General features: G+C 47.6%; 1 long non-coding RNA gene across 3 annotated transcripts; it reads right to left on the reverse strand.

Annotated features, from left to right (window-relative positions):
* Positions 1-1,024: 1,024 nt before the first annotated feature.
* Positions 1,025-4,119, reverse strand: LOC119334571. Of its 3 annotated transcripts, XR_005161413.1 has the most exons (7): positions 3,899-4,119; positions 3,681-3,829; positions 3,149-3,243; positions 2,723-2,839; positions 2,515-2,599; positions 1,866-1,925; positions 1,025-1,357 (listed from the first exon to the last, which is right to left on the reverse strand). It is a non-coding gene; the product is annotated as an uncharacterized LOC119334571 (long non-coding RNA). The 3 variants fall into 3 exon arrangements; XR_005161411.1 differs by having other exon boundaries at positions 3,149-3,829; XR_005161412.1 differs by having other exon boundaries at positions 2,723-2,887; positions 3,149-3,829.
* Between the last annotated feature and the right edge of the window lie 3,627 nt (positions 4,120-7,746).

Below are 7,746 nucleotides of genomic sequence, written 5' to 3' on the forward strand. Positions count from 1 at the left end.
CGCCCCAAGACGCGGCTCAACCGCACTAGGGGATTTCCGCCTTATTATTTTTTCTCTCTTTCAGGACTTTAATCTCTGGAAACCCCGTTCGGCAGTATGGTTGCCGGACACACGATGCAACAACCAAGGAGGCAGAAAGCTACGTCGCACCACGGAACTCTCAGGTGGTCTCTGACAACGAGTGAAATACCTGCTTTACATACCATTCCTCAGGTTGCCCTTGGAGGGGACATGTCAAATATTCCTACTTTTTGCTTATCGCACTACTTGCATCATTCTGCTTTAACGCACCTTTTTGAATAAACAATGCATAGCGCTAGACTATTATCGCATTCTCTATTCTTCTTCTTATATATATATATATATATATATATATATATATATATATATATATATATATATATATATATGTTCATTCATGACATTCAGCACCCGTACACTCTGGTACGGCTAATACGCCAGGGGCTTAAGCATACCCCATAATACGGCATGAGAAGTCCGAACACTTTCGACAGTGCGGCACCCCGAACTTATAGCATTATATGCATCAGCTCCGAATCATGTCTTGGGCACACTACAGGAATCAGGTAATTTGCCGTCTGTGCTTCACAGATGGCAAAGACAGAAAACATGACGGCAAACAGTTTGTAGTCAGCAGCTGACGGCAAAGTGTGTCGGCAAATTGTAAATCGGCAAAGCCATACTTTGCCGTCAGCTTTCTATCGGGCTAACGGCAAAGGCTTTGCCGTCAGTTTTCACACTTCACCGTCAGCCGTTATAGCTTGACGGCAAAGAAAAGCACTTGACGGACGACGTCAGATACTTTGTCGTCAGCCTCTGGACGGCAAAAAGCTGAGCACTTTGCCGTCAACAGCAGTCAATCTACAGACGGAAAAGATCTGAGCACTTTGCCATCAGCAAACAGATGGCAAAGTACTCATTTGCTGACGGCAAAATTCTGTACAGTTTTTTTAAAGAAATTTATCTCAACAATTCAATAGACCATATATATCACAAATATAACAACAATGTTCCATAGAAACAAAACAAACCATAGCAAATGTCCATATATATATATCATAGGGTATCACAAAGTGTTGCATATGAGATCACAAAGTATATTAAACCATCACAAAGTATCACATCTAGCTGGGCATCTTCCAGTCATGTACTACTCTCGGAATTAGCCTCACAACCATCAGCTCTACACACACATGCTAAACTCCAACTATGCTACTCGAAAGGAAACCACACACAACTACTCTCTATGTCAAGGAGATTAAAACACCACATCAGGTTGACTGTAGCTCCGTGCAACCAATCAACGTTGCTACTCCGTCCCTTATTCACATGTCCACTGTAATTAACCAAACAAGAAAGAGGTTCAGACTTAGATTCATCATATCAAATAGATTCAGACTCGAGAGCATCATTCATCATACTAAAGGCATTTTTTGTCAGTCAAATAAACTTGTCAAGCATATAACATCATCCTAATAGACAAGAACCTGTTGACACCAAATATGAACTAGCCTAGTACAGGAATAAATATGACATGTAAAACAGCTCCTCCTAGTACATGAACAGCTCCTAGTACACATCATTTAGCAGGAGCAAACATGACATGCAAAACAGGAGCAAGTATTTACATGCAGAGCAGTAGGAGCAAATTAAATATTTGTTAGAACTAAATCTGAACTAGCCACATACATGTACAATAGCTCATCAGGAAAAAGAGCAACATGAGAGGAACCTAGTGGCCTCATACAATTCAATCAAGCAGTATATCAACCACAAGAATACAAACCAGAGAAGAGCATGCATAAGTTGGGGAAATAAAACATAGTCGAGAGGGAGGGATCGACCTTCCCTGGTGGTTGGTCGTCGGCTCGGCCATGGGGTCGTGTATTGCTCATCATCCTTGTCTATTTTGTTCATGGATAGCGCCCACCCGCAGCAATTAACCAAAAAGGAAAAAGGTTCAGACTTAGAAATTCATCGTATCAAATAGATTCGGACTCGAGAGCATCATTCATCATACCAAAGCCATTTTTTGTCAAACAAATAAACTTGTCAAGCACTTCACACTCTGAATAAGAAAAACTTCCAAAATAGTAAAACAAATAAGAATATTAAGATAACTGGTTATGTAATAACATGCAACACGAATCATACACAAACTAGTTTAACTGTTGCATCAGATGAAAAGTAGACTAAGATTACATGATCTTGAATCCATGGTTGCTGCATGTTATCAAATAGTATCAACTACAATTTTGTCGCAACAATTCATATTCTAGCTTTTGTATTGGACAAACAGTGAACATATGCAAGAGTCATTTGCTTCATACCCATTACTGCTTGAATCAGTAGTTAATACTATCTTCTATTATTATTTCACTCAAGGAGATAAATTTATAAAGTTTTGGCAGTAGTGCAGAGGCAAAAGGAGAAATAAAGAGGCAAACTGAGAACACATCCAACACAGGAGACCTTAGAAGCAAGAATATTCACCTGGATTCCTATATTGTAGAGCATCCTTACTGTACTGAACTCTGTTATCCATCTTCCTTCTCCAATTTCAAAATCAAGGGCGGTGCTGCAAATAAACAGTTCAAGAGAGAAGAGAAAGAAGTTACAAACTCATATATCGTTTATCAAAAAAGTGCAAAGCAGTGAGGTTTACATGGCCATATAGAAGTAAGATCACAGCAGTATATACCTTCCAACTCTACCAGCAACATGGCCATGGGACTTTGAGGAAAAACACAAAATAGGATGTATGTCGGGGCAGTGCTTGACCCTATACTTATATAGTAACTTCACCATGGATGCATATCTGTCATGTATGCAAGCAGCAAGTCGGCCAAGAGAAAAAATGTGTTGGCTGTAGGAAAGATAAATCATAACACAAGAAAACCATGGATACATGTATTAACAAATGCCATTAGGAGCGTGACCAGCAGCAAAATAACATCAAAGGAAGAATCTTGAATGATACAAAACAGGAATTGAAATACAGTGCATTTTCCAAAAGGATACTAACCCCAAAGCCCATAATTAATCAGCCCATAAATATATAAAAAAATAGAAGCCTCCTACGTGCATAGATAATAACGACCTAACATGGCCAATGGCAAGGAATTACCTCACAGCGTATCATGATGAGAACAAGGCATCTGTTTCGATCGCATAGATCCTTCCTCAATCATTAAGTATATCATAGAAGCAGGAATACCAAACCTGAAAGTCTGTGAGGGATGATGAAGCAACAAACAAAATACTAATTGGCATTGTACATCTATTTTCACTAATGTGATGGCACAACCCAGAGCCTACCCGTGTCTCGGTTCTGATAAAGTGTGTAATCGGAAAACTATTTCAGTTCTGTAGAGCAACCCAAACCATGTACCCCCATCTACTCGTTGTATAAAGATTATCCGCTCATGAGGACCGGGACAACAATAATGAAACCAATTGGAGATTATCGAGTTCATCTTATACTTCCTGGATCCATGGGAGCATAGACATGTATTTTGTACTATTATTGAGAATACATATTTTAAGAACATCAAACTCATAATATAACACAGGAAATAATTTGAATGCAAAGTACTCCAATATAGAACATATAACCCTTGGATTAACTGCATAGAACGAAGGGAAGGGAAGGGTTGGACATGTCCTTGACGAGCTGCTCCATCGCGTGCCTCTCCTCATGAGCACAAGCAGGTCCTGTCCCGGCGCGGATCTGGCTGCCGCCAACATGGCCGGATCGCTAGGGTTGGAGGAAGGGAGGGCATGGTGGTGCTTCTGCTGCTGGCCGCACCTACAGAGACGACGAGAGACGGGGGATCAAAGAAAGAGTCGGAGAAGAGATGGGGGAGTAACACCATACCGTCGTCGTCAAGGTAGCCACCGCCGTCGTCGTCGCCGTCTGTCACCATGGCCCGGCAGCTAGGGTTTCCAGCGCGAAGAGTGAGGGAGGGAGGGCGGATCTGAGTGCGAAGAGTGAGGGAGGGTGGTCGGATCTGAGCGCGCGAGGGAGGGAGCTAGGGTTTCGGGCTGGCGGCGATGGGCGTGGGGGGGGGAGGCGACCAGGGGAATCGGGTAGAGAGGAGAGAATGAGAGAGAGGGTGAGGGCCGGCTCGGGCAGAGGCTTTGCCTCCTTAGCCGGCTAGGCTGGTGGGCCAGAGCGCCGAGGCCCAGTGGCCCATATGGCCTTTGTCGTCAGCCCCAGTACGCAAAGACGGCAAAGACGGGCTCCCGTTTTCCCACCGTCACCTGCATACATTTTGTCGTATTTGAATCTTTGCCGTCAGCTAACATTTGTCTTTGCCATCAGATGAAAAAAACACAGACGGCAAAGTATGCTTTTGCCGTCAGCAAAACAAAAACAGACGACAAAGTATGTCTTTGCCGTCGGTTGTCCTTTGCCGTCAGCCACAGACGGCAAAGTATGTCTTTGCCGTCTGCCACGATGAAAAGCTGACGGCAAAGTGCAGTACTGACGACAAATTAGCTGATTCCTGTAGTGATAATTGGGTTTGCCCGGCTCCCATGTTTTGGTACCTTACGTTCCGCTACATCGGCTAAGGTAGCACTGGGAGAACTACTGCGATTGTGCCCCGGTTCAGCTGGGCTAAGCACCTCAGTAGAGAAAGCTAAAACTGACTGTCATGATAAGGCGAGAGACTGGTCGCTGTTCGAGAGGTTTCGAGTCCCTAAAGACTTATGTCGCTTAGAGCGAGGAGTAGGCTTTGTCCGGCTTAAGGCATGTATAGCGCCCCGAATTCGGCCTTCCGAATACTAGGGGCTTCGCCAAAATTTAAAATTATAGAATTCTATGGCTAAGTGAGAGTGATAAAGCATTATAGTCCGATTTCCTTGTTCGTTGTGCTGAGCACCTCCCTCGAAGGACCCAAAAATGGGAAAAAGAGTGCTCGGGTTTATCCCGAACACCCCATCACTCATGGCATGGGGGCAGAAGCCGACGACTAGCCATCTCCCAGATTTGATAAACAGCCGAACAGAAGGTAATATTTTAAATTCAAACAAGCGTTGCATAGAGCACATGAACAAGTTTTCATACTAGAGGATCAGACGAACAAGTTCATTCAAATATTACATCTTTCGCACACTCGTCCGCTACAAGACGGGCACCCTTCAGGACACCCTCATAATACATCTCGGGGTGGCGATGCTCCTTGTCCTGCGGTGGCCCCTCCTTCACCAGCTTCTCAGGGTCCATCTTGGCCCAGTGGACCTTCGCACGGGCAAAGGCCCGGCGTGCACCCTTGATGCAAACTGACCGCTTTATGGCCTCCAACCGTGGGCAGGCATCCATAAGCCGCCTCACCAGGCCAAAGTAGCTGTTGGGAAGGGAGTCACCAGGCCACATCCGGACTATAAGGCCCCTCATGGCCTGTTCGGCCGCCTTGTGCAGCTCGACCAGTTGCTTCAGCTAGTCGCTCATAGGCATCGGGTGTTCGGTCCCAGTATACTGAGACCAGAACAGCTTCTCTGTTGAGCTTCCCTCCTCGGCTTGGTAAAACTTCGCGGCGTCTGATACGCCGCGGGGCAAATCTGCGAATGCTCCTGGAGAGCTCCGAACTCGGGTAAGTAACAAGTAATTTACTTTCACATGCTTGCTTTGCATATTGAATGCCTTACCCGCCGCTATCTTCCTCATCGCCTCAATTTCCTGGAGGGCCTTTTGGGCTTCAGCCTTGGCATTCTTTGCGCTCTCGAGGGCCGCGGCAAGCTCAGACTCTCGCGTCTTCGAGTCAAGCTCCAACGCCTCGTGCTTCGTCACGAGAGCTTGGAGCTCTTGCTGCACCTCGCCCACCCGTGCCTCTTGCTTTTCCCGCTCGGTGCGCTCCTTGGCCGCTTTGTCTTTGGCCTCGGACAGCGCTTGCTTTAGGGTCGCCACTTCGGTCGTGGGCCCTGGCACATTCATGATGATCCTGTCATTTCGCAACCACATTTTCTTTTTATATATAGACAAGGTATTACTTACCTTTGTTCTCCTCGATCTGCCTCTTGGCAAGGCCGAGCTCTTTCTCGGACCCCTCGAGGTCCTGCTTCAGTGCGGCGACCTCCGTAGTCAGTGCAGCAGAGGTCAGCAGCGAAGCCTGCATACGTATACAGACATACTTATATTAGACTCCTGCAGATATTATTTGATCCTCTATTCGGCTTTTCTTTGTGAACGCCAAACAGAGCATCAGGGGCTACTGTCTATGCGGTAATATTTTTCCTATATTTTAAATACTTACCTCAAAGCCTGTTAGAAGGCTGGCACAGGCTTCAGTTAGTCCTCTCTTGGCGGACTGAACCTTCTTGATCACCGCACTCATAATAGTGCAGTGCTCTTCGTCGATGGAAGCGCCGCGAAGCGCTCCCAGCAGGTTGTCCGATGCCTCTGGATGGACAGAGGTCACCGGCACGGGCGTCTTACCCCTTTTGGAAGGGGGCCGCCTGCCCGAGTCCGGAACCACTGGAGGTTCCGGCGCGGTGTTCGACTGAGAGCCGAACTTGGAGTCCCTGGGAGCCTTGCTCCCTTTGCTCCTGGAGTCTGGAAGGTCGCTTTGAGGCGCCTCCGGGACTGTCTCCCCCCGGCTCGGTGCCCCTTGAGACAATACCTCGGCATTATCCGTAGGGCAAGGGAGGAGGCAGTCGGAACTGGATCGCTATCCATATCCGACGAGTCCAAGGAACCGTCCGACGAGGATACGTCAATACGGGCTTGGGGCGGTCTGCATAATCATATTCGGCGTTAGGAGAAGCAGTGCGACAAAGGTATGCTATGAGTTACTCTGGTATCCGAATACTTACGACTTCGCCAAGGGCTTGGCCCTGAGCAGCCACTCATCTTCGCATTCGGCGGCGGTGGTGGAGCAGTCCGGAAGGAGAGTCCTTCCTTTCTTGGACCCTTCAGCCTCCTCAATTGGGCGGCCTTCCTTTTCTTGTCTCCCCCGGCCGGAGGGGGAGCATCTTCATCTTCCTCCTCCTCGTTTTCGTGGGAGGAGTGCGTCTCGGAGTTATCGAACGATGAGTCCGATACCACCTGGCGTCGGGAACCCCTTTGGGTTCCCTTGGCCTTCTTCTTGGTCTTATCCGCACCTCATAAGGAGCCGGAGTCTGCATCTCCGTCAGGAGAGCGTCCGCAGTGTCTTCAGGCAGAGGGGCCGTACAGTCAATCTGCTCCGATGCCTCCACCCAGTCCTGTTAAAGGCATGGGAGCTCAGACCCCGCACATGGTTAAGCTATGGGAAATAAATATCCTACCAGATGTACAGAACTTACCGGATTCGCAGGGCGCTTCGCGCTTAGCCCTTGGTCCTCGGTGAGAGAGGGAGGGACCTCGGCGCCCTTGAACATCACCCTCCAGACGTCTTTGTGCGTCATGTCGAAGAGCTCCCTTAGAGTCTGGTGTCGGGCCGGGTCGAACTCCCATAAGTTGAAATCCTGTTGTTGACACGGGAGGATCCGGCGAAAGAGCATGACCTGGACTATGTTGACAATCTTAAGTTTCTTGCTTGTCATGTTCTGGATACACTTCTGGAGTCCGTCCAGCTCCACCGATGAACCCCAGGACAGGCCCTTCTCCTTCCAGGAAGTGAGCCGTGTGGGGATTCCGGATCGAAACTCGGGGGCTGCCACCCAGTTGGTGTCGCGCGGCTCGGTGATGTAGAAATACCCCGATTGTGTCACACCCTCGATGTGACTATAGCTCCCACGTGT

Source organism: Triticum dicoccoides, chromosome 7A (assembly GCF_002162155.2).
Source record: "Triticum dicoccoides isolate Atlit2015 ecotype Zavitan chromosome 7A, WEW_v2.0, whole genome shotgun sequence".
Classification (NCBI taxonomy): domain Eukaryota; kingdom Viridiplantae; phylum Streptophyta; class Magnoliopsida; order Poales; family Poaceae; genus Triticum; species Triticum dicoccoides.